General features: G+C 54.6%; 5 non-coding genes and 5 pseudogenes across 5 annotated transcripts; all 10 read right to left on the bottom strand.

The window, feature by feature from the left end:
* Window positions 1–1,657: 1,657 nt before the first annotated feature.
* Window positions 1,658–1,776, bottom strand: LOC123629503. The gene has a single exon (XR_006732096.1). It is a non-coding gene; the product is annotated as a 5S ribosomal RNA (ribosomal RNA).
* A 1,199-nt stretch (window positions 1,777–2,975) lies between these two features.
* On the bottom strand, window positions 2,976–3,096 carry LOC123629494 (annotated as a pseudogene).
* Window positions 3,097–6,546: 3,450 nt separating this feature from the next.
* LOC123629502 lies at window positions 6,547–6,665 on the bottom strand. Its single transcript, XR_006732095.1, has one exon. It is a non-coding gene; the product is annotated as a 5S ribosomal RNA (ribosomal RNA).
* A 1,199-nt stretch (window positions 6,666–7,864) lies between these two features.
* On the bottom strand, window positions 7,865–7,985 carry LOC123629493 (annotated as a pseudogene).
* A 3,450-nt stretch (window positions 7,986–11,435) lies between these two features.
* On the bottom strand, window positions 11,436–11,554 carry LOC123629501. Its single transcript, XR_006732094.1, has one exon. It is a non-coding gene; the product is annotated as a 5S ribosomal RNA (ribosomal RNA).
* Window positions 11,555–12,754: 1,200 nt separating this feature from the next.
* On the bottom strand, window positions 12,755–12,875 carry LOC123629492 (annotated as a pseudogene).
* A 3,450-nt stretch (window positions 12,876–16,325) lies between these two features.
* LOC123629491 lies at window positions 16,326–16,444 on the bottom strand. Its single transcript, XR_006732093.1, has one exon. It is a non-coding gene; the product is annotated as a 5S ribosomal RNA (ribosomal RNA).
* A 1,200-nt stretch (window positions 16,445–17,644) lies between these two features.
* On the bottom strand, window positions 17,645–17,765 carry LOC123629490 (annotated as a pseudogene).
* A 3,450-nt stretch (window positions 17,766–21,215) lies between these two features.
* On the bottom strand, window positions 21,216–21,334 carry LOC123629479. Its single transcript, XR_006732084.1, has one exon. It is a non-coding gene; the product is annotated as a 5S ribosomal RNA (ribosomal RNA).
* Window positions 21,335–22,533: 1,199 nt separating this feature from the next.
* On the bottom strand, window positions 22,534–22,654 carry LOC123629489 (annotated as a pseudogene).
* Window positions 22,655–23,019: the final 365 nt, after the last annotated feature.

The raw sequence follows: 23,019 nt of genomic DNA, 5'->3' as shown, positions 1-23,019 counted from the left end.
ATGGGAGGCGAAATTATAGAACCATTTGGAAAACAATGCAGCATAAATGGATATGAATAAACACTGGCATAATTCAGGAGCAAGCATATTCTCTGAGTAGCACGTACCAGAGAGAAGATAGGGCACATGTGACCAGGAAGCATCTAGGGTAATCCTCACGGGAGCCCCTTGTACACGGACCTAGTCAAAGATCGCATAAAGATACTTCGACTGATTCGTGCAGTGCCATTCTCTAGCAGTGCTGATGAACTGCAGCTTCCTGTGTAAGCAAGGAGTATTCTCCAAACAGAAGGTTTCCCCTGGCACACAAGTTACCCAGAAGGAATCCAGAATCGTTCCACATGTATTCTATAAACTGTGAAATTAACAAACTACCTCAATGAGATAGTCCTATAACAGAGAGCAAAAACTTTCAAAGGAAAAGCCAGGAAAAGGATGACAGTCGAGATGGGATTTGTTTGGGAGAAGCGTTTCTGTGGTTCCACGCCTTGAGAAAAAGATACCCAGCGGCTTCCGACATATGCATCAACTCCCATTTTTATAAGGTGAGTGGTGGGGTTTTGGTACGGTTAATTCGATTTAATATAATAATCATACTGATAATCATGATCATTATTATCATTCTTTAACATACCCCTTTCCCAAATTAAAAGAAAAAGAGAAAGAAGCAGATAGTAAGTTTCTAGTTATACACCCTGCTTAAATTGGATTATTTATTAATTTGGGGGAAATGATTAGTTTGGGGACTCTGTGTCCGTCTATCGAGGACTACGGGATAGCCTCTCCATGGATTTGAGCCATCATGTACGTTTTTACTAAGTTTTCCATCGAAGTTGGCACCTTTGCCCCGTAGGTGCCGCGTAGATTTTCTGTGACTTTGAGTGTTATCCTTTTGAAAGATTGCATTCATTAGTGTGTATTGGCGAGGAAATAAGAAACATCGAAACTATCGATGGAATGTTGATTTCACCTAGAGCTATCTTGCTGGACTCCCCTAGGATTTCTACAGGTCTCCCGTGCATAGGGGAAAACATTCTATTTTGAGAACCGTAGGAGGTGAGGAAAATGAAGAAAGGTGATTTTCCTTTCCCACATATTATTAGTGTTTTCCCTTGTTGTAGTACATTTTTGGAGCGTCTCTTGCAGGATCGAACGGAAGGATTTCCTATCAACACCCTGGTCTTGCTCGTGACTTTCCAAAGAATGTTTCTACTTCTTAAGCCTTCAGAATATTTTCTAAAGATTTAGACGTTTGAAAAGTGTCTCTAGATGTCTTCGCATCTGGATTCTTGAATTATGTTACCGTGAACGAATAGCCAACTGTTTAGATTCTCTTCTTCTGCATATGTGGATAGGGTCCAATTTTTCCTTTCCTAGGGTGGTAACGTGGTCATCTCCTTGGACAACTTTAGACTGTGTCCTGAATTCAGAGCCGGTCGGTCAGAAGTTCCGGAGGCCCGGACCTGCGGCAGGTGTGTGAGGGGCGACAGCCTCGGGGACTGAGCCTCCACATCTCCAATCTGACCCTCTCTCCAGGGGCCACGGGGCAGGGTCCGGGCCGGCCGGGGGCGGGAGCCGGGGCGGGCGCGGAGGGCGAAGGCCCCCCCCTCCCCTTCCCAGCCCAGGGGGGCGGGACAGAAAAAGAGGCAGAGCAAAAAGCCTACGGCACCCGGGATTCCCAGGCGGTCTCCCATCCAAGTACTAACCGGGCCCGACCCTGCTTAGCTTCCGAGATCAGACGAGATCGGGCGCGTTCAGGGTGGTCTGGCCGTAGACGACGGTGGCCGCCCCCCGGACGCCTCAAGAGGCCGAGCTGCTGGGACGCGTCCCTCCCTGCGCCGTCGGGTCCCTCCCGCCGCCCTGGCCCATCGCTAGCCCACCTGCCAGTATCGGGGTGGGGTTGGGGGGCCAGGCGGGGCCTGACGGGTTTCGCGCGCGCACCCCCCCACCCCCACCCAAACCACGGGCGCACCACCGTCCCACACCCCGAGGAGCAGACCCACGGGCACGCGCGCAGGGACAGGCTTCCACGCGTGGGGGCGGAGGGCCAGAGCCGGAGAGTGCGGGAGACAGGGCCCTCCGCCGGCCCACGCGAGGGCACGGTGGGGAGGGGCTTTGGGGCGGGGCCGGCACGAGGAGGCAGGGCCGCGCCTGCCGCCGGTCCTTCACCCGGAGGTCCTGAAGACCTGCAGTGTCCCCCCCACCCCGCCACCCCACCCCCGTCTGGGGAGGACCCTTCTGCCCCGATTCCCCTCAGGGCCTGCGTGTGGCAGCAGCCCCCGCGCGGGGGCGGGGGGCGGCGGGGCGGGCCAGAGCCCGCTATCCTGTGGCCCGGTGGGGTGGGGTTTGGGGTGGGAAGCCACGGGTCGGGGGGCCGGTGGGTGGTTTGGGTTTGGCTGCGTGCGCTCCGTGTGCTGTTGTGCGTCCTCTCTGCCCGGGTGGCCGGAAACTCGCCCTGTGCGGCGCGCCGGTGTGTCTCTCGGGAGCCCCGGCGGTGGCGAGGAGCCCGCCCGGCGTGAGGCCCGGGCCCGAGGCCCGGGTGTGCGGCGGAGAGGAAGTGCACGGTCGGCCGGGGGTCCGGGGGCCCAGGACAAGGTTTGCCGCCGTGGGCTGTCCCGCGCCGGGTGTACGCGACGTCCCGGAGTGCGGGGCGGGGGGTGCGGGGTGTGGGGGAGAGGAGACCCAGCGGCACTCAGGGATCCCGCCGCCCGCCCGGCCCGGTGTGGGGCCCAGGGCTGGGGCTCCGCTGCCGGCCGAACAGGAACGGAACGGCTGGGACGCTCTGCCGCTGCCGCCACCTGGCGGTGGTGTTGCAGCGGGGGAGAGGGGAGGACGCCCTGGGCGGGGGCAGCGGGCCGCGCCGGCGGGGGGGCGGGGGAGTGCCAGGGGCCGAGGGCGAAAGTGGAGGCGGGCACAGAACGCCGGGGCGCCCCCACCCCCGTCCCCTCGGCGGGCGGGACAAAAGAAGAGGCAAAAGCCTGCAGCACCTGGTATTCCCAGGCGGTCTCCCATCCAAGTACTAACCGGGCCCCCGACCCTGCTTAGCTTCCCAGATCAGACGAGATCGGGCACGTTCAGGGTGCTATGGCCCTAGACGGCGGCGGCTGTCCCCGGACGCCTCAAGAGGCCGAGCTGCTACGCGGCCCTCCCGGCCCAGCGCCCCCCACCCGACCCCGCGCCCTCCTGCTGCCCAGTAGCCTTCAGAGCCTCGCTCTCTAGCTGCTACATACACACCAAACACTCAACACTTTGCCACAAACACATACACCAATGACAACAAAAATCAAACACTCAATAGCACATCTATTCAAAGCACGGAGGACACAAACGGGAGGGCAATGTGTGACTTGTGAGATTCTACAGACGTCAGGAGCCCACATGAAGGCTCAGGGAAATATTCCAAAGGAGTGTGACGTGGCTCAGAGCTCCTTGGACATGAGCAGACTGGCTTCGGCGGACGGCAGCTCTTACATTTTCACAGTGGAGCAGCCGGAAAAGTAGAAAGTTCCTTCCTCGCCTTTCCTACTTCATGCAGTGGGAACCAGTCCACGGTTCTATGGTGCATGGCTACGATTATTCTGTGGGATCCTGCAAAGAAGAAATGCTGTTGGTGTCTTTGGGGACTGGGAATTTGGGTGTGAGAGGAAGAGGTGAAATCGATCAAGTCATGTAAAAAAAACCTCTCAGTTCTCCGTTTGAACTTGGATTATCAGTGGAAACTCAATGTGTTTTCCTGTAATTTTTTTTTCTTTTCTTCCTTTATTTATTTATTTATTTATTTATTTATTTTTAGTTTTTCCACGGAAAGTGCCGAGACATAGGTGCGAACTCAACAGTAGTGCATTTCAGCAGCATCTAGATCGTGGTCTCCGCCAACCATCGTTATTAAACGGTCCTAAGACTTACTGGAGACATAGGCTGACTTGAAGTCTGGGGCGGGAAACGGACGCTTCTTGTACTGGGAAGCGTGGATGCTATGATATCCAACAGGACGAGGGTCACGTCAAAAGACACAGGAACCAGAATGAGTAGACTCCCGTTTGCCAAACACAGGACGGTTTGATCGCCAGTAAGTATAATAATTGCAAGATATTGAAACACATTAGATACGTTTAAATCCGCGATGAAACCCCTCACAATGCGAAAGTAACTCGGGTCACTGCGGACAGCGGTAGGAAACAAAGGGAAATGGTGACAACCGGGGCTGCCCCCGACTAGTCGCGATGTATGGACACTCTTTCAAAAGACATCTCAACCCCTCACAAGGTAGGTACTGTATTTGGACTGGATCCAAAGAAACTGAAATGAGCGTGTGTGTCTCAGGGAAACGCAAACATTGAGTACTTGCTGTTATCTCTAATACGGTGAAATTTTTAGATGGAATAATGTGGCTGTGAGTACACTGAAAAATGGAAGAAAGCCTCTACCTTTGATAGAAACATATTGACTTTTTATCGATGGAGGGATATTATTAAGGGGATCATGAACTTAAGGTAGGAGGGGTATAAAGGAAACAAGATCTGGCCAGGGGTTGGTGATTTCTTGAGTCAGGGGAGTGAGAAAATATTCTACTATTCTGTCCGATTTTGTTTCTATTTCAAATTTCCCATCATGAAAAGTTTCCAAAGATACCATGAACAGGATCAAAAACAAGCTGCAAACAGGACAAGGTATCTGTAGCCCATATAATTGGCAAAATGTTACTGTTACAGAATATCTATGTTTTATATGCTTAATGCGCCTTTGGCCCTGTGTCCTCATTATTAGTCAAGGAAATACGGAATAAAAAATGAAGCCAGATATAGTTTCCAACTCACCGGATTGAGGAAACTTAGGAAACTGATCACTGTGTTGGCTTTGAGGAAAACTCTTGCACTCACCCTGCTGATATGGGAGGCGAAATTATAGAACCATTTGGAAAACAATGCAGCATAAATGGATATGAATAAACACTGGCATAATTCAGGAGCAAGCATATTCTCTGAGTAGCACGTACCAGAGAGAAGATAGGGCACATGTGACCAGGAAGCATCTAGGGTAATCCTCACGGGAGCCCCTTGTACACGGACCTAGTCAAAGATCGCATAAAGATACTTCGACTGATTCGTGCAGTGCCATTCTCTAGCAGCGCTGATGAACTGCAGCTTCCTGTGTAAGCAAGGAGTATTCTCCAAACAGAAGGTTTCCCCTGGCACACAAGTTACCCAGAAGGAATCCAGAATCGTTCCACATGTATTCTATAAACTGTGAAATTAACAAACTACCTCAATGAGATAGTCCTATAACAGAGAGCAAAAACTTTCAAAGGAAAAGCCAGGAAAAGGATGACAGTCGAGATGGGATTTGTTTGGGAGAAGCGTTTCTGTGGTTCCACGCCTTGAGAAAAAGATACACAGCGGCTTCCGACATATGCATCAACTCCCATTTTTATAAGGTGAGTGGTGGGGTTTTGGTACGGTTAATTCGATTTAATATAATAATCATACTGATAATCATGATCATTATTATCATTCTTTAACATACCCCTTTCCCAAATTAAAAGAAAAAGAGAAAGAAGCAGATAGTAAGTTTCTAGTTATACACCCTGCTTAAATTGGATTATTTATTAATTTGGGGGAAATGATTAGTTTGGGGACTCTGTGTCCGTCTATCGAGGACTACGGGATAGCCTCTCCATGGATTTGAGCCATCATGTACGTTTTTACTAAGTTTTCCATCGAAGTTGGCACCTTTGCCCCGTAGGTGCCGCGTAGATTTTCTGTGACTTTGAGTGTTATCCTTTTGAAAGATTGCATTCATTAGTGTGTATTGGCGAGGAAATAAGAAACATCGAAACTATCGATGGAATGTTGATTTCACCTAGAGCTATCTTGCTGGACTCCCCTAGGATTTCTACAGGTCTCCCGTGCATAGGGGAAAACATTCTATTTTGAGAACCGTAGGAGGTGAGGAAAATGAAGAAAGGTGATTTTCCTTTCCCACATATTATTAGTGTTTTCCCTTGTTGTAGTACATTTTTGGAGCGTCTCTTGCAGGATCGAACGGAAGGATTTCCTATCAACACCCTGGTCTTGCTCGTGACTTTCCAAAGAATGTTTCTACTTCTTAAGCCTTCAGAATATTTTCTAAAGATTTAGACGTTTGAAAAGTGTCTCTAGATGTCTTCGCATCTGGATTCTTGAATTATGTTACCGTGAACGAATAGCCAACTGTTTAGATTCTCTTCTTCTGCATATGTGGATAGGGTCCAATTTTTCCTTTCCTAGGGTGGTAACGTGGTCATCTCCTTGGACAACTTTAGACTGTGTCCTGAATTCAGAGCCGGTCGGTCAGAAGTTCCGGAGGCCCGGACCTGCGGCAGGTGTGTGAGGGGCGACAGCCTCGGGGACTGAGCCTCCACATCTCCAATCTGACCCTCTCTCCAGGGGCCACGGGGCAGGGTCCGGGCCGGCCGGGGGCGGGAGCCGGGGCGGGCGCGGAGGGCGAAGGCCCCCCCCTCCCCTTCCCAGCCCAGGGGGGCGGGACAGAAAAAGAGGCAGAGCAAAAAGCCTACGGCACCCGGGATTCCCAGGCGGTCTCCCATCCAAGTACTAACCGGGCCCGACCCTGCTTAGCTTCCGAGATCAGACGAGATCGGGCGCGTTCAGGGTGGTCTGGCCGTAGACGACGGTGGCCGCCCCCCGGACGCCTCAAGAGGCCGAGCTGCTGGGACGCGTCCCTCCCTGCGCCGTCGGGTCCCTCCCGCCGCCCTGGCCCATCGCTAGCCCACCTGCCAGTATCGGGGTGGGGTTGGGGGGCCAGGCGGGGCCTGACGGGTTTCGCGCGCGCACCCCCCCACCCCCACCCAAACCACGGGCGCACCACCGTCCCACACCCCGAGGAGCAGACCCACGGGCACGCGCGCAGGGACAGGCTTCCACGCGTGGGGGCGGAGGGCCAGAGCCGGAGAGTGCGGGAGACAGGGCCCTCCGCCGGCCCACGCGAGGGCACGGTGGGGAGGGGCTTTGGGGCGGGGCCGGCACGAGGAGGCAGGGCCGCGCCTGCCGCCGGTCCTTCACCCGGAGGTCCTGAAGACCTGCAGTGTCCCCCCCACCCCGCCACCCCACCCCCGTCTGGGGAGGACCCTTCTGCCCCGATTCCCCTCAGGGCCTGCGTGTGGCAGCAGCCCCCGCGCGGGGGCGGGGGGCGGCGGGGCGGGCCAGAGCCCGCTATCCTGTGGCCCGGTGGGGTGGGGTTTGGGGTGGGAAGCCACGGGTCGGGGGGCCGGTGGGTGGTTTGGGTTTGGCTGCGTGCGCTCCGTGTGCTGTTGTGCGTCCTCTCTGCCCGGGTGGCCGGAAACTCGCCCTGTGCGGCGCGCCGGTGTGTCTCTCGGGAGCCCCGGCGGTGGCGAGGAGCCCGCCCGGCGTGAGGCCCGGGCCCGAGGCCCGGGTGTGCGGCGGAGAGGAAGTGCACGGTCGGCCGGGGGTCCGGGGGCCCAGGACAAGGTTTGCCGCCGTGGGCTGTCCCGCGCCGGGTGTACGCGACGTCCCGGAGTGCGGGGCGGGGGGTGCGGGGTGTGGGGGAGAGGAGACCCAGCGGCACTCAGGGATCCCGCCGCCCGCCCGGCCCGGTGTGGGGCCCAGGGCTGGGGCTCCGCTGCCGGCCGAACAGGAACGGAACGGCTGGGACGCTCTGCCGCTGCCGCCACCTGGCGGTGGTGTTGCAGCGGGGGAGAGGGGAGGACGCCCTGGGCGGGGGCAGCGGGCCGCGCCGGCGGGGGGGCGGGGGAGTGCCAGGGGCCGAGGGCGAAAGTGGAGGCGGGCACAGAACGCCGGGGCGCCCCCACCCCCGTCCCCTCGGCGGGCGGGACAAAAGAAGAGGCAAAAGCCTGCAGCACCTGGTATTCCCAGGCGGTCTCCCATCCAAGTACTAACCGGGCCCCCGACCCTGCTTAGCTTCCCAGATCAGACGAGATCGGGCACGTTCAGGGTGCTATGGCCCTAGACGGCGGCGGCTGTCCCCGGACGCCTCAAGAGGCCGAGCTGCTACGCGGCCCTCCCGGCCCAGCGCCCCCCACCCGACCCCGTGCCCTCCTGCTGCCCAGTAGCCTTCAGAGCCTCGCTCTCTAGCTGCTACATACACACCAAACACTCAACACTTTGCCACAAACACATACACCAATGACAACAAAAATCAAACACTCAATAGCACATCTATTCAAAGCACGGAGGACACAAACGGGAGGGCAATGTGTGACTTGTGAGATTCTACAGACGTCAGGAGCCCACATGAAGGCTCAGGGAAATATTCCAAAGGAGTGTGACGTGGCTCAGAGCTCCTTGGACATGAGCAGACTGGCTTCGGCGGACGGCAGCTCTTACATTTTCACAGTGGAGCAGCCGGAAAAGTAGAAAGTTCCTTCCTCGCCTTTCCTACTTCATGCAGTGGGAACCAGTCCACGGTTCTATGGTGCATGGCTACGATTATTCTGTGGGATCCTGCAAAGAAGAAATGCTGTTGGTGTCTTTGGGGACTGGGAATTTGGGTGTGAGAGGAAGAGGTGAAATCGATCAAGTCATGTAAAAAAAACCTCTCAGTTCTCCGTTTGAACTTGGATTATCAGTGGAAACTCAATGTGTTTTCCTGTAATTTTTTTTTCTTTTCTTCCTTTATTTATGTATTTATTTATTTATTTATTTTTAGTTTTTCCACGGAAAGTGCCGAGACATAGGTGCGAACTCAACAGTAGTGCATTTCAGCAGCATCTAGATCGTGGTCTCCGCCAACCATCGTTATTAAACGGTCCTAAGACTTACTGGAGACATAGGCTGACTTGAAGTCTGGGGCGGGAAACGGACGCTTCTTGTACTGGGAAGCGTGGATGCTATGATATCCAACAGGACGAGGGTCACGTCAAAAGACACAGGAACCAGAATGAGTAGACTCCCGTTTGCCAAACACAGGACGGTTTGATCGCCAGTAAGTATAATAATTGCAAGATATTGAAACACATTAGATACGTTTAAATCCGCGATGAAACCCCTCACAATGCGAAAGTAACTCGGGTCACTGCGGACAGCGGTAGGAAACAAAGGGAAATGGTGACAACCGGGGCTGCCCCCGACTAGTCGCGATGTATGGACACTCTTTCAAAAGACATCTCAACCCCTCACAAGGTAGGTACTGTATTTGGACTGGATCCAAAGAAACTGAAATGAGCGTGTGTGTCTCAGGGAAACGCAAACATTGAGTACTTGCTGTTATCTCTAATACGGTGAAATTTTTAGATGGAATAATGTGGCTGTGAGTACACTGAAAAATGGAAGAAAGCCTCTACCTTTGATAGAAACATATTGACTTTTTATCGATGGAGGGATATCATTAAGGGGATCATGAACTTAAGGTAGGAGGGGTATAAAGGAAACAAGATCTGGCCAGGGGTTGGTGATTTCTTGAGTCAGGGGAGTGAGAAAATATTCTACTATTCTGTCCGATTTTGTTTCTATTTCAAATTTCCCATCATGAAAAGTTTCCAAAGATACCATGAACAGGATCAAAAACAAGCTGCAAACAGGACAAGGTATCTGTAGCCCATATAATTGGCAAAATGTTACTGTTACAGAATATCTACGTTTTATATGCTTAATGCGCCTTTGGCCCTGTGTCCTCATTATTAGTCAAGGAAATACGGAATAAAAAATGAAGCCAGATATAGTTTCCAACTCACCGGATTGAGGAAACTTAAGAAACTGATCACTGTGTTGGCTTTGAGGAAAACTCTTGCACTCACCCTGCTGATATGGGAGGCGAAATTATAGAACCATTTGGAAAACAATGCAGCATAAATGGATATGAATAAACACTGGCATAATTCAGGAGCAAGCATATTCTCTGAGTAGCACGTACCAGAGAGAAGATAGGGCACATGTGACCAGGAAGCATCTAGGGTAATCCTCACGGGAGCCCCTTGTACACGGACCTAGTCAAAGATCGCATAAAGATACTTCGACTGATTCGTGCAGTGCCATTCTCTAGCAGCGCTGATGAACTGCAGCTTCCTGTGTAAGCAAGGAGTATTCTCCAAACAGAAGGTTTCCCCTGGCACACAAGTTACCCAGAAGGAATCCAGAATCGTTCCACATGTATTCTATAAACTGTGAAATTAACAAACTACCTCAATGAGATAGTCCTATAACAGAGAGCAAAAACTTTCAAAGGAAAAGCCAGGAAAAGGATGACAGTCGAGATGGGATTTGTTTGGGAGAAGCGTTTCTGTGGTTCCACGCCTTGAGAAAAAGATACCCAGCGGCTTCCGACATATGCATCAACTCCCATTTTTATAAGGTGAGTGGTGGGGTTTTGGTACGGTTAATTCGATTTAATATAATAATCATACTGATAATCATGATCATTATTATCATTCTTTAACATACCCCTTTCCCAAATTAAAAGAAAAAGAGAAAGAAGCAGATAGTAAGTTTCTAGTTATACACCCTGCTTAAATTGGATTATTTATTAATTTGGGGGAAATGATTAGTTTGGGGACTCTGTGTCCGTCTATCGAGGACTACGGGATAGCCTCTCCATGGATTTGAGCCATCATGTACGTTTTTACTAAGTTTTCCATCGAAGTTGGCACCTTTGCCCCGTAGGTGCCGCGTAGATTTTCTGTGACTTTGAGTGTTATCCTTTTGAAAGATTGCATTCATTAGTGTGTATTGGCGAGGAAATAAGAAACATCGAAACTATCGATGGAATGTTGATTTCACCTAGAGCTATCTTGCTGGACTCCCCTAGGATTTCTACAGGTCTCCCGTGCATAGGGGAAAACATTCTACTTTGAGAACCGTAGGAGGTGAGGAAAATGAAGAAAGGTGATTTTCCTTTCCCACATATTATTAGTGTTTTCCCTTGTTGTAGTACATTTTTGGAGCGTCTCTTGCAGGATCGAACGGAAGGATTTCCTATCAACACCCTGGTCTTGCTCGTGACTTTCCAAAGAATGTTTCTACTTCTTAAGCCTTCAGAATATTTTCTAAAGATTTAGACGTTTGAAAAGTGTCTCTAGATGTCTTCGCATCTGGATTCTTGAATTATGTTACCGTGAACGAATAGCCAACTGTTTAGATTCTCTTCTTCTGCATATGTGGATAGGGTCCAATTTTTCCTTTCCTAGGGTGGTAACGTGGTCATCTCCTTGGACAACTTTAGACTGTGTCCTGAATTCAGAGCCGGTCGGTCAGAAGTTCCGGAGGCCCGGACCTGCGGCAGGTGTGTGAGGGGCGACAGCCTCGGGGACTGAGCCTCCACATCTCCAATCTGACCCTCTCTCCAGGGGCCACGGGGCAGGGTCCGGGCCGGCCGGGGGCGGGAGCCGGGGCGGGCGCGGAGGGCGAAGGCCCCCCCCTCCCCTTCCCAGCCCAGGGGGGCGGGACAGAAAAAGAGGCAGAGCAAAAAGCCTACGGCACCCGGGATTCCCAGGCGGTCTCCCATCCAAGTACTAACCGGGCCCGACCCTGCTTAGCTTCCGAGATCAGACGAGATCGGGCGCGTTCAGGGTGGTCTGGCCGTAGACGACGGTGGCCGCCCCCCGGACGCCTCAAGAGGCCGAGCTGCTGGGACGCGTCCCTCCCTGCGCCGTCGGGTCCCTCCCGCCGCCCTGGCCCATCGCTAGCCCACCTGCCAGTATCGGGGTGGGGTTGGGGGGCCAGGCGGGGCCTGACAGGTTTCGCGCGCGCACCCCCCCCACCCCCACCCAAACCACGGGCGCACCACCGTCCCACACCCCGAGGAGCAGACCCACGGGCACGCGCGCAGGGACAGGCTTCCACGCGTGGGGGCGGAGGGCCAGAGCCGGAGAGTGCGGGAGACAGGGCCCTCCGCCGGCCCACGCGAGGGCACGGTGGGGAGGGGCTTTGGGGCGGGGCCGGCACGAGGAGGCAGGGCCGCGCCTGCCGCCGGTCCTTCACCCGGAGGTCCTGAAGACCTGCAGTGTCCCCCCCACCCCGCCACCCCACCCCCGTCTGGGGAGGACCGTTCTGCCCCGATTCCCCTCAGGGCCTGCGTGTGGCAGCAGCCCCCGCGCGGGGGCGGGGGGCGGCGGGGCGGGCCAGAGCCCGCTATCCTGTGGCCCGGTGGGGTGGGGTTTGGGGTGGGAAGCCACGGGTCGGGGGGCCGGTGGGTGGTTTGGGTTTGGCTGCGTGCGCTCCGTGTGCTGTTGTGCGTCCTCTCTGCCCGGGTGGCCGGAAACTCGCCCTGTGCGGCGCGCCGGTGTGTCTCTCGGGAGCCCCGGCGGTGGCGAGGAGCCCGCCCGGCGTGAGGCCCGGGCCCGAGGCCCGGGTGTGCGGCGGAGAGGAAGTGCACGGTCGGCCGGGGGTCCGGGGGCCCAGGACAAGGTTTGCCGCCGTGGGCTGTCCCGCGCCGGGTGTACGCGACGTCCCGGAGTGCGGGGCGGGGGGTGCGGGGTGTGGGGGAGAGGAGACCCAGCGGCACTCAGGGATCCCGCCGCCCGCCCGGCCCGGTGTGGGGCCCAGGGCTGGGGCTCCGCTGCCGGCCGAACAGGAACGGAACGGCTGGGACGCTCTGCCGCTGCCGCCACCTGGCGGTGGTGTTGCAGCGGGGGAGAGGGGAGGACGCCCTGGGCGGGGGCAGCGGGCCGCGCCGGCGGGGGGGCGGGGGAGTGCCAGGGGCCGAGGGCGAAAGTGGAGGCGGGCACAGAACGCCGGGGCGCCCCCACCCCCGTCCCCTCGGCGGGCGGGACAAAAGAAGAGGCAAAAGCCTGCAGCACCTGGTATTCCCAGGCGGTCTCCCATCCAAGTACTAACCGGGCCCCCGACCCTGCTTAGCTTCCCAGATCAGACGAGATCGGGCACGTTCAGGGTGCTATGGCCCTAGACGGCGGCGGCTGTCCCCGGACGCCTCAAGAGGCCGAGCTGCTACGCGGCCCTCCCGGCCCAGCGCCCCCCACCCGACCCCGTGCCCTCCTGCTGCCCAGTAGCCTTCAGAGCCTCGCTCTCTAGCTGCTACATACACACCAAACACTCAACACTTTGCCACAAACACATACACCAATGACAACAAAAATCAAACACTCAATAGCACATCTATTCAAAGCACGGAGGACACAAACGGGAGGGCAATGTGTGACTTGTGAGATTCTACAGACGTCAGGAGCCCACATGAAGGCTCAGGGAAATATTCCAAAGGAGTGTGACGTGGCTCAGAGCTCCTTGGACATGAGCAGACTGGCTTCGGCGGACGGCAGCTCTTACATTTTCACAGTGGAGCAGCCGGAAAAGTAGAAAGTTCCTTCCTCGCCTTTCCTACTTCATGCAGTGGGAACCAGTCCACGGTTCTATGGTGCATGGCTACGATTATTCTGTGGGATCCTGCAAAGAAGAAATGCTGTTGGTGTCTTTGGGGACTGGGAATTTGGGTGTGAGAGGAAGAGGTGAAATCGATCAAGTCATGTAAAAAAAACCTCTCAGTTCTCCGTTTGAACTTGGATTATCAGTGGAAACTCAATGTGTTTTCCTGTAATTTTTTTTTCTTTTCTTCCTTTATTTATGTATTTATTTATTTTTTTATTTTTAGTTTTTCCACGGAAAGTGCCGAGACATAGGTGCGAACTCAACAGTAGTGCATTTCAGCAGCATCTAGATCGTGGTCTCCGCCAACCATCGTTATTAAACGGTCCTAAGACTTACTGGAGACATAGGCTGACTTGAAGTCTGGGGCGGGAAACGGACGCTTCTTGTACTGGGAAGCGTGGATGCTATGATATCCAACAGGACGAGGGTCACGTCAAAAGACACAGGAACCAGAATGAGTAGACTCCCGTTTGCCAAACACAGGACGGTTTGATCGCCAGTAAGTATAATAATTGCAAGATATTGAAACACATTAGATACGTTTAAATCCGCGATGAAACCCCTCACAATGCGAAAATAACTCGGGTCACTGCGGACAGCGGTAGGAAACAAAGGGAAATGGTGACAACCGGGGCTGCCCCCGACTAGTCGCGATGTATGGACACTCTTTCAAAAGACATCTCAACCCCTCACAAGGTAGGTACTGTATTTGGACTGGATCCAAAGAAACTGAAATGAGCGTGTGTGTCTCAGGGAAACGCAAATATTGAGTACTTGCTGTTATCTCTAATACGGTGAAATTTTTAGATGGAATAATGTGGCTGTGAGTACACTGAAAAATGGAAGAAAGCCTCTACCTTTGATAGAAACATATTGACTTTTTATCGATGGAGGGATATTATTAAGGGGATCATGAACTTAAGGTAGGAGGGGTATAAAGGAAACAAGATCTGGCCAGGGGTTGGTGATTTCTTGAGTCAGGGGAGTGAGAAAATATTCTACTATTCTGTCCGATTTTGTTTCTATTTCAAATTTCCCATCATGAAAAGTTTCCAAAGATACCATGAACAGGATCAAAAACAAGCTGCAAACAGGACAAGGTATCTGTAGCCCATATAATTGGCAAAATGTTACTGTTACAGAATATCTACGTTTTATATGCTTAATGCGCCTTTGGCCCTGTGTCCTCATTATTAGTCAAGGAAATACGGAATAAAAAATGAAGCCAGATATAGTTTCCAACTCACCGGATTGAGGAAACTTAAGAAACTGATCACTGTGTTGGCTTTGAGGAAAACTCTTGCACTCACCCTGCTGATATGGGAGGCGAAATTATAGAACCATTTGGAAAACAATGCAGCATAAATGGATATGAATAAACACTGGCATAATTCAGGAGCAAGCATATTCTCTGAGTAGCACGTACCAGAGAGAAGATAGGGCACATGTGACCAGGAAGCATCTAGGGTAATCCTCACGGGAGCCCCTTGTACACGGACCTAGTCAAAGATCGCATAAAGATACTTCGACTGATTCGTGCAGTGCCATTCTCTAGCAGTGCTGATGAACTGCAGCTTCCTGTGTAAGCAAGGAGTATTCTCCAAACAGAAGGTTTCCCCTGGCACACAAGTTACCCAGAAGGAATCCAGAATCGTTCCACATGTATTCTATAAACTGTGAAATTAACAAACTACCTCAATGAGATAGTCCTATAACAGAGAGCAAAAACTTTCAAAGGAAAAGCCAGGAAAAGGATGACAGTCGAGATGGGATTTGTTTGGGAGAAGCGTTTCTGTGGTTCCACGCCTTGAGAAAAAGATACCCAGCGGCTTCCGACATATGCATCAACTCCCATTTTTATAAGGTGAGTGGTGGGGTTTTGGTACGGTTAATTCGATTTAATATAATAATCATACTGATAATCATGATCATTATTATCATTCTTTAACATACCCCTTTCCCAAATTAAAAGAAAAAGAGAAAGAAGCAGATAGTAAGTTTCTAGTTATACACCCTGCTTAAATTGGATTATTTATTAATTTGGGGGAAATGATTAGTTTGGGGACTCTGTGTCCGTCTATCGAGGACTACGGGATAGCCTCTCCATGGATTTGAGCCATCATGTACGTTTTTACTAAGTTTTCCATCGAAGTTGGCACCTTTGCCCCGTAGGTGCCGCGTAGATTTTCTGTGACTTTGAGTGTTATCCTTTTGAAAGATTGCATTCATTAGTGTGTATTGGCGAGGAAATAAGAAACATCGAAACTATCGATGGAATGTTGATTTCACCTAGAGCTATCTTGCTGGACTCCCCTAGGATTTCTACAGGTCTCCCGTGCATAGGGGAAAACATTCTATTTTGAGAACCGTAGGAGGTGAGGAAAATGAAGAAAGGTGATTTTCCTTTCCCACATATTATTAGTGTTTTCCCTTGTTGTAGTACATTTTTGGAGCGTCTCTTGCAGGATCGAACGGAAGGATTTCCTATCAACACCCTGGTCTTGCTCGTGACTTTCCAAAGAATGTTTCTACTTCTTAAGCCTTCAGAATATTTTCTAAAGATTTAGACGTTTGAAAAGTGTCTCTAGATGTCTTCGCATCTGGATTCTTGAATTATGTTACCGTGAACGAATAGCCAACTGTTTAGATTCTCTTCTTCTGCATATGTGGATAGGGTCCAATTTTTCCTTTCCTAGGGTGGTAACGTGGTCATCTCCTTGGACAACTTTAGACTGTGTCCTGAATTCAGAGCCGGTCGGTCAGAAGTTCCGGAGGCCCGGACCTGCGGCAGGTGTGTGAGGGGCGACAGCCTCGGGGACTGAGCCTCCACATCTCCAATCTGACCCTCTCTCCAGGGGCCACGGGGCAGGGTCCGGGCCGGCCGGGGGCGGGAGCCGGGGCGGGCGCGGAGGGCGAAGGCCCCCCCCTCCCCTTCCCAGCCCAGGGGGGCGGGACAGAAAAAGAGGCAGAGCAAAAAGCCTACGGCACCCGGGATTCCCAGGCGGTCTCCCATCCAAGTACTAACCGGGCCCGACCCTGCTTAGCTTCCGAGATCAGACGAGATCGGGCGCGTTCAGGGTGGTCTGGCCGTAGACGACGGTGGCCGCCCCCCGGACGCCTCAAGAGGCCGAGCTGCTGGGACGCGTCCCTCCCTGCGCCGTCGGGTCCCTCCCGCCGCCCTGGCCCATCGCTAGCCCACCTGCCAGTATCGGGGTGGGGTTGGGGGGCCAGGCGGGGCCTGACGGGTTTCGCGCGCGCACCCCCCCCACCCCCACCCAAACCACGGGCGCACCACCGTCCCACACCCCGAGGAGCAGACCCACGGGCACGCGCGCAGGGACAGGCTTCCACGCGTGGGGGCGGAGGGCCAGAGCCGGAGAGTGCGGGAGACAGGGCCCTCCGCCGGCCCACGCGAGGGCACGGTGGGGAGGGGCTTTGGGGCGGGGCCGGCACGAGGAGGCAGGGCCGCGCCTGCCGCCGGTCCTTCACCCGGAGGTCCTGAAGACCTGCAGTGTCCCCCCCACCCCGCCACCCCACCCCCGTCTGGGGAGGACCCTTCTGCCCCGATTCCCCTCAGGGCCTGCGTGTGGCAGCAGCCCCCGCGCGGGGGCGGGGGGCGGCGGGGCGGGCCAGAGCCCGCTATCCTGTGGCCCGGTGGGGTGGGGTTTGGGGTGGGAAGCCACGGGTCGGGGGGCCGGTGGGTGGTTTGGGTTTGGCTGCGTGCGCTCCGTGTGCTGTTGTGCGTCCTCTCTGCCCGGGTGGCCGGAAACTCGCCCTGTGCGGCGCGCCGGTGTGTCTCTCGGGAGCCCCGGCGGTGGCGAGGAGCCCGCCCGGCGTGAGGCCCGGGCCCGAGGCCCGGGTGTGCGGCGGAGAGGAAGTGCACGGTCGGCCGGGGGTCCGGGGGCCCAGGACAAGGTTTGCCGCCGTGGGCTGTCCCGCGCCGGGTGTACGCGACGTCCCGGAGTGCGGGGCGGGGGGTGCGGGGTGTGGGGGAGAGGAGACCCAGCGGCACTCAGGGATCCCGCCGCCCGCCCGGCCCGGTGTGGGGCCCAGGGCTGGGGCTCCGCTGCCGGCCGAACAGGAACGGAACGGCTGGGACGCTCTGCCGCTGCCGCCACCTGGCGGTGGTGTTGCAGCGGGGGAGAGGGGAGGACGCCCTGGGCGGGGGCAGCGGGCCGCGCCGGCGGGGGGGCGGGGGAGTGCCAGGGGCCGAGGGCGAAAGTGGAGGCGGGCACAGAACGCCGGGGCGCCCCCACCCCCGTCCCCTCGGCGGGCGGGACAAAAGAAGAGGCAAAAGCCTGCAGCACCTGGTATTCCCAGGCGGTCTCCCATCCAAGTACTAACCGGGCCCCCGACCCTGCTTAGCTTCCCAGATCAGACGAGATCGGGCACGTTCAGGGTGCTATGGCCCTAGACGGCGGCGGCTGTCCCCGGACGCCTCAAGAGGCCGAGCTGCTACGCGGCCCTCCCGGCCCAGCGCCCCCCACCCGACCCCGCGCCCTCCTGCTGCCCAGTAGCCTTCAGAGCCTCGCTCTCTAGCTGCTACATACACACCAAACACTCAACACTTTGCCACAAACACATACACCAATGACAACAAAAATCAAACACTCAATAGCACATCTATTCAAAGCACGGAGGACACAAACGGGAGGGCAATGTGTGACTTGTGAGATTCTACAGACGTCAGGAGCCCACATGAAGGCTCAGGGAAATATTCCAAAGGAGTGTGACGTGGCTCAGAGCTCCTTGGACATGAGCAGACTGGCTTCGGCGGACGGCAGCTCTTACATTTTCACAGTGGAGCAGCCGGAAAAGTAGAAAGTTCCTTCCTCGCCTTTCCTACTTCATGCAGTGGGAACCAGTCCACGGTTCTATGGTGCATGGCTACGATTATTCTGTGGGATCCTGCAAAGAAGAAATGCTGTTGGTGTCTTTGGGGACTGGGAATTTGGGTGTGAGAGGAAGAGGTGAAATCGATCAAGTCATGTAAAAAAAACCTCTCAGTTCTCCGTTTGAACTTGGATTATCAGTGGAAACTCAATGTGTTTTCCTGTAATTTTTTTTTCTTTTCTTCCTTTATTTATTTATTTATTTATTTATTTATTTTTAGTTTTTCCACGGAAAGTGCCGAGACATAGGTGCGAACTCAACAGTAGTGCATTTCAGCAGCATCTAGATCGTGGTCTCCGCCAACCATCGTTATTAAACGGTCCTAAGACTTACTGGAGACATAGGCTGACTTGAAGTCTGGGGCGGGAAACGGACGCTTCTTGTACTGGGAAGCGTGGATGCTATGATATCCAACAGGACGAGGGTCACGTCAAAAGACACAGGAACCAGAATGAGTAGACTCCCGTTTGCCAAACACAGGACGGTTTGATCGCCAGTAAGTATAATAATTGCAAGATATTGAAACACATTAGATACGTTTAAATCCGCGATGAAACCCCTCACAATGCGAAAGTAACTCGGGTCACTGCGGACAGCGGTAGGAAACAAAGGGAAATGGTGACAACCGGGGCTGCCCCCGACTAGTCGCGATGTATGGACACTCTTTCAAAAGACATCTCAACCCCTCACAAGGTAGGTACTGTATTTGGACTGGATCCAAAGAAACTGAAATGAGCGTGTGTGTCTCAGGGAAACGCAAACATTGAGTACTTGCTGTTATCTCTAATACGGTGAAATTTTTAGATGGAATAATGTGGCTGTGAGTACACTGAAAAATGGAAGAAAGCCTCTACCTTTGATAGAAACATATTGACTTTTTATCGATGGAGGGATATTATTAAGGGGATCATGAACTTAAGGTAGGAGGGGTATAAAGGAAACAAGATCTGGCCAGGGGTTGGTGATTTCTTGAGTCAGGGGAGTGAGAAAATATTCTACTATTCTGTCCGATTTTGTTTCTATTTCAAATTTCCCATCATGAAAAGTTTCCAAAGATACCATGAACAGGATCAAAAACAAGCTGCAAACAGGACAAGGTATCTGTAGCCCATATAATTGGCAAAATGTTACTGTTACAGAATATCTATGTTTTATATGCTTAATGCGCCTTTGGCCCTGTGTCCTCATTATTAGTCAAGGAAATACGGAATAAAAAATGAAGCCAGATATAGTTTCCAACTCACCGGATTGAGGAAACTTAGGAAACTGATCACTGTGTTGGCTTTGAGGAAAACTCTTGCACTCACCCTGCTGATATGGGAGGCGAAATTATAGAACCATTTGGAAAACAATGCAGCATAAATGGATATGAATAAACACTGGCATAATTCAGGAGCAAGCATATTCTCTGAGTAGCACGTACCAGAGAGAAGATAGGGCACATGTGACCAGGAAGCATCTAGGGTAATCCTCACGGGAGCCCCTTGTACACGGACCTAGTCAAAGATCGCATAAAGATACTTCGACTGATTCGTGCAGTGCCATTCTCTAGCAGCGCTGATGAACTGCAGCTTCCTGTGTAAGCAAGGAGTATTCTCCAAACAGAAGGTTTCCCCTGGCACACAAGTTACCCAGAAGGAATCCAGAATCGTTCCACATGTATTCTATAAACTGTGAAATTAACAAACTACCTCAATGAGATAGTCCTATAACAGAGAGCAAAAACTTTCAAAGGAAAAGCCAGGAAAAGGATGACAGTCGAGATGGGATTTGTTTGGGAGAAGCGTTTCTGTGGTTCCACGCCTTGAGAAAAAGATACACAGCGGCTTCCGACATATGCATCAACTCCCATTTTTATAAGGTGAGTGGTGGGGTTTTGGTACGGTTAATTCGATTTAATATAATAATCATACTGATAATCATGATCATTATTATCATTCTTTAACATACCCCTTTCCCAAATTAAAAGAAAAAGAGAAAGAAGCAGATAGTAAGTTTCTAGTTATACACCCTGCTTAAATTGGATTATTTATTAATTTGGGGGAAATGATTAGTTTGGGGACTCTGTGTCCGTCTATCGAGGACTACGGGATAGCCTCTCCATGGATTTGAGCCATCATGTACGTTTTTACTAAGTTTTCCATCGAAGTTGGCACCTTTGCCCCGTAGGTGCCGCGTAGATTTTCTGTGACTTTGAGTGTTATCCTTTTGAAAGATTGCATTCATTAGTGTGTATTGGCGAGGAAATAAGAAACATCGAAACTATCGATGGAATGTTGATTTCACCTAGAGCTATCTTGCTGGACTCCCCTAGGATTTCTACAGGTCTCCCGTGCATAGGGGAAAACATTCTATTTTGAGAACCGTAGGAGGTGAGGAAAATGAAGAAAGGTGATTTTCCTTTCCCACATATTATTAGTGTTTTCCCTTGTTGTAGTACATTTTTGGAGCGTCTCTTGCAGGATCGAACGGAAGGATTTCCTATCAACACCCTGGTCTTGCTCGTGACTTTCCAAAGAATGTTTCTACTTCTTAAGCCTTCAGAATATTTTCTAAAGATTTAGACGTTTGAAAAGTGTCTCTAGATGTCTTCGCATCTGGATTCTTGAATTATGTTACCGTGAACGAATAGCCAACTGTTTAGATTCTCTTCTTCTGCATATGTGGATAGGGTCCAATTTTTCCTTTCCTAGGGTGGTAACGTGGTCATCTCCTTGGACAACTTTAGACTGTGTCCTGAATTCAGAGCCGGTCGGTCAGAAGTTCCGGAGGCCCGGACCTGCGGCAGGTGTGTGAGGGGCGACAGCCTCGGGGACTGAGCCTCCACATCTCCAATCTGACCCTCTCTCCAGGGGCCACGGGGCAGGGTCCGGGCCGGCCGGGGGCGGGAGCCGGGGCGGGCGCGGAGGGCGAAGGCCCCCCCCTCCCCTTCCCAGCCCAGGGGGGCGGGACAGAAAAAGAGGCAGAGCAAAAAGCCTACGGCACCCGGGATTCCCAGGCGGTCTCCCATCCAAGTACTAACCGGGCCCGACCCTGCTTAGCTTCCGAGATCAGACGAGATCGGGCGCGTTCAGGGTGGTCTGGCCGTAGACGACGGTGGCCGCCCCCCGGACGCCTCAAGAGGCCGAGCTGCTGGGACGCGTCCCTCCCTGCGCCGTCGGGTCCCTCCCGCCGCCCTGGCCCATCGCTAGCCCACCTGCCAGTATCGGGGTGGGGTTGGGGGGCCAGGCGGGGCCTGACGGGTTTCGCGCGCGCACCCCCCCCACCCCCACCCAAACCACGGGCGCACCACCGTCCCACACCCCGAGGAGCAGACCCACGGGCACGCGCGCAGGGACAGGCTTCCACGCGTGGGGGCGGAGGGCCAGAGCCGGAGAGTGCGGGAGACAGGGCCCTCCGCCGGCCCACGCGAGGGCACGGTGGGGAGGGGCTTTGGGGCGGGGCCGGCACGAGGAGGCAGGGCCGCGCCTGCCGCCGGTCCTTCACCCGGAGGTCCTGAAGACCTGCAGTGTCCCCCCCACCCCGCCACCCCACCCCCGTCTGGGGAGGACCCTTCTGCCCCGATTCCCCTCAGGGCCTGCGTGTGGCAGCAGCCCCCGCGCGGGGGCGGGGGGCGGCGGGGCGGGCCAGAGCCCGCTATCCTGTGGCCCGGTGGGGTGGGGTTTGGGGTGGGAAGCCACGGGCGGGGGGCCGGTGGGTGGTTTGGGTTTGGCTGCGTGCGCTCCGTGTGCTGTTGTGCGTCCTCTCTGCCCGGGTGGCCGGAAACTCGCCCTGTGCGGCGCGCCGGTGTGTCTCTCGGGAGCCCCGGCGGTGGCGAGGAGCCCGCCCGGCGTGAGGCCCGGGCCCGAGGCCCGGGTGTGCGGCGGAGAGGAAGTGCACGGTCGGCCGGGGGTCCGGGGGCCCAGGACAAGGTTTGCCGCCGTGGGCTGTCCCGCGCCGGGTGTACGCGACGTCCCGGAGTGCGGGGCGGGGGGTGCGGGGTGTGGGGGAGAGGAGACCCAGCGGCACTCAGGGATCCCGCCGCCCGCCCGGCCCGGTGTGGGGCCCAGGGCTGGGGCTCCGCTGCCGGCCGAACAGGAACGGAACGGCTGGGACGCTCTGCCGCTGCCGCCACCTGGCGGTGGTGTTGCAGCGGGGGAGAGGGGAGGACGCCCTGGGCGGGGGCAGCGGGCCGCGCCGGCGGGGGGGCGGGGGAGTGCCAGGGGCCGAGGGCGAAAGTGGAGGCGGGCACAGAACGCCGGGGCGCCCCCACCCCCGTCCCCTCGGCGGGCGGGACAAAAGAAGAGGCAAAAGCCTGCAGCACCTGGTATTCCCAGGCGGTCTCCCATCCAAGTACTAACCGGGCCCCCGACCCTGCTTAGCTTCCCAGATCAGACGAGATCGGGCACGTTCAGGGTGCTATGGCCCTAGACGGCGGCGGCTGTCCCCGGACGCCTCAAGAGGCCGAGCTGCTACGCGGCCCTCCCGGCCCAGCGCCCCCCACCCGACCCCGTGCCCTCCTGCTGCCCAGTAGCCTTCAGAGCCTCGCTCTCTAGCTGCTACATACACACCAAACACTCAACACTTTGCCACAAACACATACACCAATGACAACAAAAATCAAACACTCAATAGCACATCTATTCAAAGCACGGAGGACACAAACGGGAGGGCAATGTGTGACTTGTGAGATTCTACAGACGTCAGGAGCCCACATGAAGGCTCAGGGAAATATTCCAAAGGAGTGTGACGTGGCTCAGAGCTCCTTGGACATGAGCAGACTGGCTTCGGCGGACGG

This window comes from Lemur catta, unplaced genomic scaffold (assembly GCF_020740605.2).
Source record: "Lemur catta isolate mLemCat1 unplaced genomic scaffold, mLemCat1.pri scaffold_156_ctg1, whole genome shotgun sequence".
NCBI lineage: Eukaryota > Metazoa > Chordata > Mammalia > Primates > Lemuridae > Lemur > Lemur catta.
This window is presented reverse-complemented; position numbering and strand designations above follow the sequence as displayed.